The 12,243-nt window shown below is 42.0% G+C and overlaps 1 protein-coding gene across 3 annotated transcripts in view; it reads left to right on the top strand.

Annotated features, from left to right (window-relative positions):
- Positions 1 to 1,537: 1,537 nt before the first annotated feature.
- Positions 1,538 to 12,243, top strand: part of GUCY2F (guanylate cyclase 2F, retinal) — a 113,397-nt gene continuing 102,691 nt past the window's right edge. Inside the window, exon 1 of one of the 3 annotated variants that reach the window (XM_063432135.1) lies at positions 1,538 to 1,822. The gene's annotated coding sequence lies outside the window, so the exon portion shown is untranslated. Of the gene's footprint in view, positions 1,823 to 4,977; positions 5,072 to 12,243 lie in introns of those variants that run through there. The other 2 variants (XM_063432137.1, XM_063432136.1) reach the window with 2 other exon arrangements.

The following is a 12,243-nucleotide window of genomic DNA, read 5'->3' as shown; positions in this document are numbered from 1 at the left end:
CAAAGTGCGTGGGCTTCCAGAGGCTATACCTAACGGGGAGCTCCCGCACCTTATGAGAAGGTTGGTGGCGTCCCTCTTACAGCCCAAGCAAGCTAAAAACATAACCTTTGAGGGGGTATTTCACATACCGAAGCCGAGAGGAGCCCCAGCACTAGCATCTACAGACGTGGTGGTTCGCTTCCACTCCCTCAGAGATAAAATGCTGATACTAACTGCACTGAAGGGAGCCTCACCCTATGTCTTCGAGAACATGAAGCTCTTGTTTTATGCAGACCTCACCGGGGACACCATGATATGGAGAAAGTCCATGCAACCCCTCACAAGCCAACTTAGAGCCCTGGACATTAACTACCGTTGGAGATCACCACGGATACTCCAAATACAGCGGGGTGACATGACCTACTCAGTGCAAACCCTGCAACAAGCAGTTGACCTACTGGACACCCTGGGACTCCCAAGAGACTCTCTCACACCACCCGCAATGAGGGGGGGCGTCACGATACAGCACCCGCGGAACCTGACTCGGACCAAGCAGGCGACAGCAATCAAGACACGAGACATTATAGTGGCCCCCACATGTAGCTTGGAACCAGCCTAATGGTCATCAGACTGTTACCACCACAAGGCTTACTCCTCTCAATGGTGCCTAGCACCATACTACCTGTTTAAATAGTTATGTTTACTTTTAAATTGTATTCGTTTGGGTCTTGGGACCCCACAAAGCTTTAATGTATGTTTCGTTTTTTACTTAATTCTCCTGATAAGCGGAGTTAGTCTGCGGACAATCCGGCCCCTAACCCCCGCCTCTGCACCACTACAACACCCGTGGGAATCGGCAGAGGCGTACTTCATCACAAGGGCTAGGTGCCTACTGTCACACGTAACTGCACAGCCTAGACTAGAACACCGGACAGGGCACGGGCACCCTTTCCTAACTTATAGCCTCTAATGCGAGACGACAGTCTTTAAGCAGCCCTAAGATTCAGCATCCCTTAAGTCACTTACTCAATTTTAACTGGTCTATTGGCCTCATGGCGAGGGCTCCAAAACACACACACCCGAACATTGACGTAGATGAGCCCCATCACAGGGGATACTCCCCTCGCACATATGGGTCAAGATCACACACGCTGGAACAACCATGCGAGATATCCACGGTTACTATACACATAGACACTAAAGCACACCAGCCAGGCATCTCTCCTGAGCTATTTAACGACTGCTACTAAAGGCTGGAGCTTAGCTACTTGTTAAAAATGTAATAACTAAAATGTGCGCTCAATCATACTAACGTGTGCGTATTGACATCTGTATATGCTGTTGTGGCAAATTGTTGAAAATCTGTACCCACCCGTACTATGAAAAATAAAGAATAAAAAAAAAAAGTGATAAACTGATCTAGGGCAAACATGCAGGTGAATATTATTTAAGTGAAGGCTACCGAGTTTATCCAATCTGAGGTCATATATAGGTCATTACTTAACACTGATGGGGGAAGATCAGTTTAGAGGATTTAAAGCGTCATTGCAGTGTAAATCTTAATCTGTGCCTTTGGTCTACATGCTGAACACTGATTTCAAAGGTTTATGACACGTCTCCATTATGTTCACCTTGTGGCATTACTTTGCAATGAATGTATGAGAGTCCCGGGAGAGTTTGCAGAAAATGTAAGGGACATTCTACATCACCCCCTGGACCCTGTAATGTTGATGTTGGCATGTCATGGGGACTTGACATTTAGGAGTAACTCACACTGATGCATATATATTGTAATGGTTTAACGTGGAGCCTGCCAAGTGACAAGCAATCAGGATTTACAGGGGTGAGTAATACTGTTTATTAAAGAGCAACTGGCTATAGATTTAAGAATCTATGTAGAACAAAAATATAGTTATTAATATACTTTGTAGGACATAAATATAGTTATCTTCAGAAACAAAGCCATATCAAAACTTTCACTAGAACAAGGGATTTGCCTAACACTGGTCCTGAAGAGGTTAACCTTGTTATTAATTATTTTTTTGTCTTGACTTTGTTTTTGTACATTTTCATAACAACATCTATACTTTGACATCACAACTACATGTAATGATGACAAATACATAACATTTCATGGATTAATATATTTTCATTGAACAAAGTTTAGCTCCTGGGAATTTGGGGTAATTGGGTACTCCACTGTTACAAACAGGTAGTATCAAACATACGATGCATACTGATACAATATTCCCGTAGTAGAAGATCTTGGGAAAAATAAATACATTTGCATAAAACAACCTGTCTATGCCATTTCAGAGATGTAAGTAATATATAGATTTAGTAATAAACAAAAATTAGTATTATTAATATTTATAAAGCGCCTACAAATTCCGCAGGTCTGTACAATAGATGGACTAATAGACATGTATTTGCAACAAGACAAGCTTACATTGAGGGAGTGGAGTAAAATGGCTCAAGAGGTAAGGGTAGGATGTATTTCATGTATGGGGAAAAGGTAGGTTACTAGAATAGTTTACAATGAAGGGCTATTGTATAGGCTGACACAGTTGCAGGAGAGAAAGCAAGTTGAGTTAGCAAGGTACGAGGAAGGAAAGCTAATAACAGTTTACTTGATATATTTTTCTAAAGAAGTGACTCTTTAATAATCTTTTGATGGAACTGAGACTATGTGACAGTCTAACAGAGCAGGAAGGAATTTTCACAGGAATGGAGAAGGGCTAGCGAAATCTTGAATGCAGGCGTCAAAAGGTGTAAGCACGAGCAGGTAGTGGATTTGGATCTTTAGCAGAGCATAGGGGCCTGGATGGGACATACTTGTGTACTAGTGAGGATAGGCAGGTAGGAGCTATTGAGGATAGGCAGGTAGGAGCAACATTGTGTAGAGATTTGTAAGCAAGCACCAGAATTTTAAATTGAACCCTAAATCTTACGGGAAGCCAGTGTAAGCACTAACAGAGAGGGGAATCATGGCTGGTGTGGGCAGAGTGGAAGATGAGCCTTGCTGCCACATTCATTATAGACTTTAATGGGACAAGCTGGGAACACGTAAGACCATTGAGAATATAATAAGACTGTCATATACAAAAAAAATAACAATCATAAAACAGATAGTTTTATGTGCTGAATGCCAGAATAATCTCATTAAGGTTTTCCCTTAAGTGCTTTTTAATAAATGCATTATAGAATGTATTTTTCAACAAATAGTATTCACCTAATTTTATGAAGCAATGTGTGTATATTTAGAGTGGTATAAAACAATGACTATTGAGTGTTTTGTTATTGAGCATTGTATGTGCAATGTTTATTTTTTTTATTTTTTACACGATGAGTGTTTTTTTTTATTTTGCAAAACTGCAAACAAACATTGTTTTACAATGATGAAACATGATTGTGTGTTGTGAAATCCAGAATGCTAACTTTGATTTACTGAGTCAATGTGCATTTCAAAGGATGTATAAAGGATCCAGCTTTGAGATATTGAAAACATGTTATATAACAGACTTTACGCTGTGTTGTGCTTTCAGGTTGATTAACAATGGAATGACTTTCTTAGAATCCTGTTTTGTTAATATTGACCATGTCCCCAATTTAATTAACCCTCAGTAAATTCTGTCCGTCTTACAACTTTATTGCAATGGAAATTTCCATCTATGTGATAAAGACCGTCCTTGTTAGCATTAGCTGAGATTAACTGAATTATATTGTGGGCAGTCAACATGTTTATTGCTAGGAAGTTCTGGAGCATGCACATCAGATCAATCACAGTTCCAAGCTACTTGCTCCACGTCCACAGCTGTTTTAAATCAGAAACCTTGGTTGCATCAATTTGGATGCAGAATCATTTTGTCTATTGTGTCATTCTGGCTCCAGAAAACTGTAAATGGCGCGAGCCGCCATCTTCACGCCTTTTTATATATTTTAGTTCTCTGAGTGCTGCCTGACGTACTATCCAATGACGCAAAACTCACTCAAGGGCCTGAGCCTATATAAATTTGTATAATCTCTGGTCCACTGCCTTTTGTTACTGTTCCTGACTTCTACTCCTGACCTGGCTACGTTATTTGACTTTGAGTTTCTCCTGTCCCCAGTATTCCAGACTCAGCTACCTTACTGGCTACAGCTTATTCTTGTCCAGTTTATGCATTGCCAACAAGTCTGTTTGTGTCGCCAGTCTACCATACCAAGCTCTGTTCCTGACCTTGCCTTTGCTCATTGGTTTGTCTTCATTATTATTGTGTCCTTTTCCCGGTTTGAGCTAGGATAGATTTAGATCCTATTTTTAGTCTAAGCATTAAGCCCGACCACTCAAAGGTCTGGTAATACGCCTATCTATCCTTTCTCACTGTGTCTTTACTACGATTATTGATTTATATTTTGCGGAGAATCCTTTCATGTTCTGACAGTCAGGCAGGTAGAACTCATCACTTGTAGAAAATTAGAGAGAGTAAAATATATTTACCCTAAAGTAAACACAGAAAAATAAAAAAAATGCTTTCCTGAATCATTATATTACAGTGTATTAATGTGCAGTATATGGCTAACATCCATTTATTTTCATTAAACTGTATTATTGAAATTATCTATTGAATTTTTAAATGAAACTAAAGATAAAATTCTGCTTACAGAAATGCTTTTCTGGTTATGACATTCTTTCTTAGCTAATTGCTACCAGTTAAATTGTATGGATAATAGAAGGATACACATTTTGTCATGTGAACGCCCTATATGAAAGCGTTACAGCATTAAAAAAACAACAACAAATAAACCCCGTCTGTAAAGTAATTTTCTTTTGTAATTTTGTGCTGTAATCTAGTGGGTGCTTGTTTTCCTGCTGTGAAAAAAAAAGTGTAAAACAGTTTGAAGGAGCATTGGTAACCCTGTGTAAATGATCTCATTAAATAATTACCCACAGGAACCATTTACGCACAAACATTGTTTCTCACGTGGTCAGTTAACAGGTTTATTCACTAATGTTAGAATTGCTGGAAATTCAAAGTACAGTAAATGTTACATTTAAGGTCAAAGTAGCCGAGCTCCAAGGAAAGATGACTTGGAGAATTTTCCCAGTTCAGTAAGTTTGAAATTTACTTTGAATTCCTAAAATTCTCACTTTTGTGAATAATCCTGTAGCTTTTAATGTATTGTTTGGTTAGCAATGAGAACACGGAGGTTAGATATTTACGTGGCCTTTTCACAATCCAGTGATTAGAAGGATCAATTTGTAGAGGGAATTTCTAAGCTCTTTTGACTATCTGAACTAATACTCTGTGCTCCATGTTGGGAAGATTATGGCTTGCAGATCTGCATAGTTCTTGGAAGACTCTTATCCAAAGATGATTATGTTTTCAATTCCCACCATTCAGATCCTGATTATCAAACCTTCAGCACCTTCTACTTGTTTGGAAAATGTTGTAGGTTCCTGATATTACCTGTAGTTCTACAATAAAACAATACAGTTTTTCTATATCTGTGATATAACACATTCAGTTATTGGGTTGTATAACATACATCGGATTTTTTTTATGTTTCTGGCAAACTATGTGCTCTTTTGATTGTTCTGTATTCAGATCACTGTGAAGACTTTTTAAATGTAATTTTACAACGTTTTTGTTGCATAGAATAGATTGCTTCACATTGATGATTTTGTTTCATGTTTTCGTGTTGTTTAAAAATCTGTTGAAAATTTATCTTTTTGAACTTATTAGTCCAGAAGCCAAACATATTTTATTCCAAGCTTCTAAAATTCCTCTAATTTCAGCTTTTCTTTTGGTCAAGTTTGTGTTGTCCATACTAAATCTGAGAGTGCTAAAAGTGGACAAATCACTAACTGGACCTCTAACTTCTAATCTCTAACCTTGGGTTTCAAGTATGTCCCTGCAGGCTCAGCAATGAAAACGTTGCCTTTTCAGAGAAAAACAGGGCCGGTGCAAGGATTCCTGCCGCCCTAGGCAAAGATCCATTTTGCCGCCCCTTTATGAATGTAACTACATTATTTCAGAAGTTTTTTCACTAAACCCTGAATTTCAGTGCATTGAAAACCGAATTGCAAAGTTTAAGCAAAAACAGCTGAACTGTGACTGCAGGTGAGTTGAAGAATTCTTCTAAATCAGCTATTTTGGCCTAAATTTGTCATTTGGTTTCCAATTAGGTCTGATCAGCTGTCCCTTTCCCCCACAGTGCTTATTCCTAGTCTTAACAATCTCTCTCATTAGTGTTTATCCCTATCTTTATCCAGGTTCTGTTTTCCCAACACTTGCAGACCCTTTGTTCATGATTTTTCTGCTCACTCTACGCCACAGATTCTTTCCAGACTGTTTCTCTTTATACCGATAGGGTAATTCACTAAAGTGAGAATTGTTGGGAATTCAAAGTCAATTTCTAATTTAAGGCCAAAAAAAATAAACAAACTTGAAACATCCTCCAGATTTGGCTACTTTGACCTTGCATTTGAAATTAACTTTTAATTCATTTTGAAGCTCCAACAATTCACAGTTTAGTGAATAGCCCTGTCATTGACTTTTGTCATTTTCTTTTCTTTTTTTCCCTGTCTATTCATTAAACAGTGAGTTGAAATGTCTGTGTTCTGGGGATGAAGCGTGTCTGTGTGCTGATGATATATAATGTGTGTCTGTGTGCTTGGTATTTAGTTTGTCTGTGTGCTGGGGTTATATTATGTGTGCCTATGTGTTGGGGATATATAATGTGTGTCTATGTGCTGGGGATGCAGTGTGTCTGTGTGCCGGGGATGCAGTGTGTCTGTGTGCTGGGGTTATATAATGTGTGTCTGTGTGCTGGGGATGAAGTGTGTCTGTCTCTGTGCTTGGGTTACATAATGTGTGTCTGTGTGCTGGGGATGCGGTGTGTCTGTGTGCTGGGGTTATATAATGTGTGTCTGTGTGCTGGGGATGAAGTGTGTCTGTCTCTGTGCTTGGGTTACATAATGTGTGTCTGTATGCTGGGGATGCAGTTTGTCTGTGTGTGCTGGGGACTGGCTTCCTGTGTGTGCACAGCAGCCATTAATAACACTTATTTTTGTTGGATCCGCGGTGGTGTGGCTCCTGGCTGAAGTGGAGTCTGAACTGTTTTCTAAGGGCTTCGCGTCTCATGACCCTATCGCAGCTTTCTCATTTCTGGCTCCTGACTCCAATATGGGGTTCAGTGTCCTGCTGCCTGTGCTGCGCTGTGGTTGGCAGCAGCACAACATTGAGGGAGATTCAGCAATCCGACATAGAGCACTGCCGCTAGTAACCACCGAAGGTCCAAAATGTGCAGCAAGTAATCACAGAACATCAGTTGAGCATGAGTCCCAAGTCAGCCTCCACCTCCCTATCCCCTGACTTTTTTAGAATTTATTTGTGGCCATCCCAGCCTGTCCTGGCAGAGGGACTGAAGGGAAATGCAAGTGCTTTCCCCTGCTGGTTAGTATCTTGTTAGATAATGACAGGGGCGCAAAATGCCGCCCCCAGTCAAGATGGCCCCACCGGGCCTTTAGACGAGCCAGCTCTGCATACACACATACTGCCTAATCAGTGGCGTACACACAACCCATGGGGCCCCGGTGCGAAAACTGATCCGTGGGCCCCCCCTCCACGCGCTTACTCTGCGCGGGCTGGGGCCGCAACACATGGCGGCGAGCACCTGGACGCAGGGGTCGCAGGGCTGCGACCCCTGCGACTGCGGTATGTACGCCAGTGCATGCAGATACACATACACTTAAAGGACCACTACAGACACCCAGATCACATCAGCTCAATGAAGTGGTCTGGGTGCCAGGTCCCTCTAGTTTTAACCCTGCAGCTGAAAACAGCAGTTTCAGAGAAACTGCTATGTTTCACTGAGGGTTAATCCAGCCTCTAGTGGCTGTCTCATTGACAGCCGCTAGAGGAACTTCCGCAATTCTCACTGTGAAAATCATGCATGCGCATTCGGAGCTGAGAGGCGGATTGCGGTGGAGAGATCCCCAGCGCCAAGGGAGTCCAGTGCTGGCGAAAGGTAAGTGCTTAAGACACACACACACTCTCACGAACAGACGCATACACTCTAGCTAACAGACACACACATTTACTGACAGACACACACTCAGTGACAGACATACATACACACTCACTGACAGACAGACACACACTTACAAAACACACACTCACTAACAGATGCACACAAACTAACACACTCAGTAACAGACACACACAGTAACACACTCACTGACACACTCTAACACTAACACACACACACACACACACACTAACACACACATATTCTAACACTAACACACACACACAGACACACTCTCTAACACACACACACTCTAACACACACTAACACACACTCTAACACACACACACACACACACTCTAACACTAACACACACACACTAACACTAACACACACTAACACACACGCAAACTCTAACACACACACACTAACACACACACTAACACACACACAAACACTCTAACACACACACACACACACACTCTAACACACACACACACACACTAAAACACACACACACAATCTAACACACACACACACACACACACACACACACACTCTAACACACACACGTTTTAAAAAAAAAAATCTTTATCCCCCAGCCTCCCTACCTTTGGGAGAGCTGAGGGGATTCCCTGGGGTCCAGTGGTGCTGCCCAGCGGCCGGTCCTGGGGGTGGGCGCGCGAGGGAGCACTCTCCCCTGAGTGCTTCCTGTTCAGCTCCCTCACACGCTGCGTACTGATGCCGGAGCCGGAAGATGACGTCATATTCCGGCTCCGGCATCAGTGCGGTGCGCAAGGTAGCTGAAGAGGGAGCACTCAGGGGAGAGTGCTCCCTCGCACGCCCGCTAGCCTGCCTGCTGGGTAACACCAGGGCCAGCCTCAGGGGGCCCTGAGGTGGCCGGCTCCTGGACCCCCCAGGAGAAGAGGCTGGCTACACTGGCATACATACCGGGTTCGCAGGGCGGCCGGGCCCCCTGGTGGGCCGGGCCCAGTCGCAGCCGCGACCCCTGCAACCCCGGTATGTTCGCCACTGTGCCTAATACATAAATCCATACACACATTCTGCCTAATGCGTACACCCATACACCCATACTGCCTAATACATAAAACCATAAGCACATAACTGCCTAAATGCATATACGCATACTGAATAAATACATACACCTATACTGCCTAATACATAAATTTTACATTGAGTACATCATTTATAGCTGTGATAAATGATGTATTTAATTTCTTTGGTGGTATTTAACCCCTTAAGGACTTGACTGTTTTTGCGATGTTGTACATTTGCGACCAGGCCTCTTTTTACACTTTTGTGGTGTTTGTGTTTAGCTGTAATTTTCCGCTCTCTCATTTACTGTTCCCATACAAATTATTTATTGTTTTTTTCAGGACAAAAGAAGCTTTCTTTACATACCATTATTTATATAATCTCATGTAATTTAATTTAAAAAAAATGAAAAAATGTGATAATAAATTGAAAAAAAAATATGTTTTTTGACTTTTACTTGGAAAATCTTTTACTCATCTACAAAAGCGAATGAAAAAAAACTGCTAAATAGATTCAAAATGTTGTCCTGAGTTTAAAAATACCCAGTGTTTACGTGATTTTTTGCTTTTTTTTGTTATAGGGCTATAGGTACAAGTAGGATATGACGGTTTCAAAACATACATTTTAAAAATTTATCAATCGTGACATTGTAACACTATTATCTGTCATAAATCTCTGGAAACTCAACATGTATATATATTTTTTAAAGTAGACAACCCAGGGTATTCATCTAAGTATATTTTGACACTTTCTTTGCATCCATTTTACCAACAGTCTTTGGCAAACTTCACATAGTAGTAGTTTTTTTTTTTTTTTTCACATACATTGCAATTCAGGTATAAACTTACAGATCCTGTTATGTCTTGCTGCAAAAAACACACTAATATATGTTCAGCAACATCTCCCGAGTACAGTGATACCACCCATGCATAGGCTTGTCAGATTGTTTGGGGGCTAAAAGGCCCAATTTGGCAGGTGCGCATATCCATTTTTCAACTTGGAATTTTGACATGTAGTCAACCTGCGCACATGTCCTATTTGGGACATTTGTAAAGCCGGCCAATGTATTTTACCCCCACCAAACCATATATTTTTGGAAAGTAGACACCCTAGGGTATTTTAAATGGTGGTTTTTTTAACACTTTCCATGCACTAATTCTACCACCAGACTTTGTCAAACATTTAGGTAGTCCTTTTTTGTGTGTTTTTTTTCCACACACATTGTACTTTAGGCATGAATTAACAGATCGTGTTATGTGTCACTGCCAAACAACACGCCAATATGTGTTCAGCAACATCTCCTGAGTACAGTGTCAGGGTACCTGAAGTCTCTACCTCGGAGGAGGTTAGACTTCCCGACGGCCGTTCTCTCAGCGGGGCTGATTCATCCAATCCTCACAGCTCTCATAGTCATTCCCACGCCGGCCGCGAGAGTCCCGCTTCCTTTTATGACACGACGCTCAGGAGTCGACGTCATGACGGCAATCACATCCCGACCTGTCAATCTAGTTCGGAACAACCAATCAGGGCTCGGCAAGGGCGGAGTCATCAATTAAAGAACCAGGGTATAAAAGAGGGATGTGTGTAATGGTTCATTGCCCTGTCGTGGTTCTAGCTTGTCTGGTTCCTCAGTGCTCTTATGTTTATTGTTCTATTTGGTTTTGACTCGGCTTGTACTATCGTTCCTGTTTACCTCTCGTGTCCTTTGACCTCGGCTTGTCTCTCGCTTACCTGTTCTCTCGTTCCCTCGACCCCGGCTTGTCTCTGACTATTCTCTGCTCTCTCCGTACGTTAGTCCGGCCATTCTAAAGTCCGGTATACGTACATCTCTCCTGTTCGTACTCTGCGTGTTGGATCCCTGTCCCGATCCTGACATTACGACAGGGCCATGGATCCTGCAGGTACAAACGCTCAGCTTGGTTCGCCTGACTCGAGGTTTGAAGCCATGGACCATAGAATGGACCAAATGGCTCTAGCACTGCAAGCATTACTATCCCATCCAAGTAATCAAGCAGAGGAGATGCGTACTCCATCTATCTCTCTTGCTAACACAGGCCTAGAGGTAGCCACAGGGGGAACTTCTTCCCGTGTTACTTCCCCTTTACGGTATGGCGGTGCTCCGGATACTTGTCGTGGTTTCCTAAACCAGATAGGAATTCATTTTGAATTACAACCCCGCGCCTACCCTACAGACAGGGCGAAGGTTGGATTCATAATATCGCTACTCATTGACAAAGCTCTTAGATGGGCTAACCCTCTGTGGGAGAATGATAATCCAGTAGTCTATAACTATAATGCTTTCATTACTACTTTTAGGAGGACTTTTGATCCCCCAGGGAGAAAGGCCAGTGCTGCTAGATTACTATTACGTCTTAGACAGCATAGTCTAACCCTTGTGGATTATGCGCTAGAGTTCAGATCCTTGGCGGCAGAGGTCAAGTGGAATGAACAAGCCTATATGGACGTATTTCTGAACGGATTGTCAGATGCGATCTTAGACGAGGTTGCCACAAGGGATCTTCCAGAAAATTTAGAGGAATTAATTTCATTTATTTCTCGTATAGATGAACGCATGAGACAGAGGCAGAACACTCGTGATAATGGTTATAGATCTTCCTTAAGACTAACTCCCGCATTTCAGAATTCTGAATCTACTATTCTAGCTCTCCCAGAACCTATGCAGATTGGTAACACTCACCTTTCAGAGAATGAAAGACAATATAGGAAAAGGGAGGGTCGGTGTATGTATTGTGGAGTAGGAGGCCACCTACGCCTTAATTGCCCTAACCGTCCGGGAAACGCTCGCACCTAAGTTTCTCCAGAGGACAGGCCTTGGGTGTTTCTATTTTGACCTCTACTTATGATTACAGGGATCATCACACAGGTTCTTTGATTGTAAGATTAATCTCCTACCTGGTACTATGCCCCCGAGGGGCAATGTATATCCTCTATCCACTAAGGAGAACTTAGTCTTAGAGGAGTACATTCAGGAGAATCTAGACAAAGGCTTTATTAGGAGATCCTCTTCTCCAGCCGGAGCCGGTTTCTTTTTTGTAGATAAAAAAGACGGCACACTACGGCCTTGCATTGATTATCGGGGCTTGAACAAGATAACAATCAGAAATGCTTATCCGATCCCCCTAATTACTGAGCTATTTGATCGCCTGAAAGGTTCTAAGATTTTTACCAAGTTAG

This window comes from Pelobates fuscus, chromosome 9 (assembly GCF_036172605.1).
Source record: "Pelobates fuscus isolate aPelFus1 chromosome 9, aPelFus1.pri, whole genome shotgun sequence".
Lineage (NCBI taxonomy): Eukaryota > Metazoa > Chordata > Amphibia > Anura > Pelobatidae > Pelobates > Pelobates fuscus.
The sequence above is the reverse complement of the archived record's forward strand: the minus strand, read 5'-3'. Positions and strand labels throughout refer to the sequence as shown.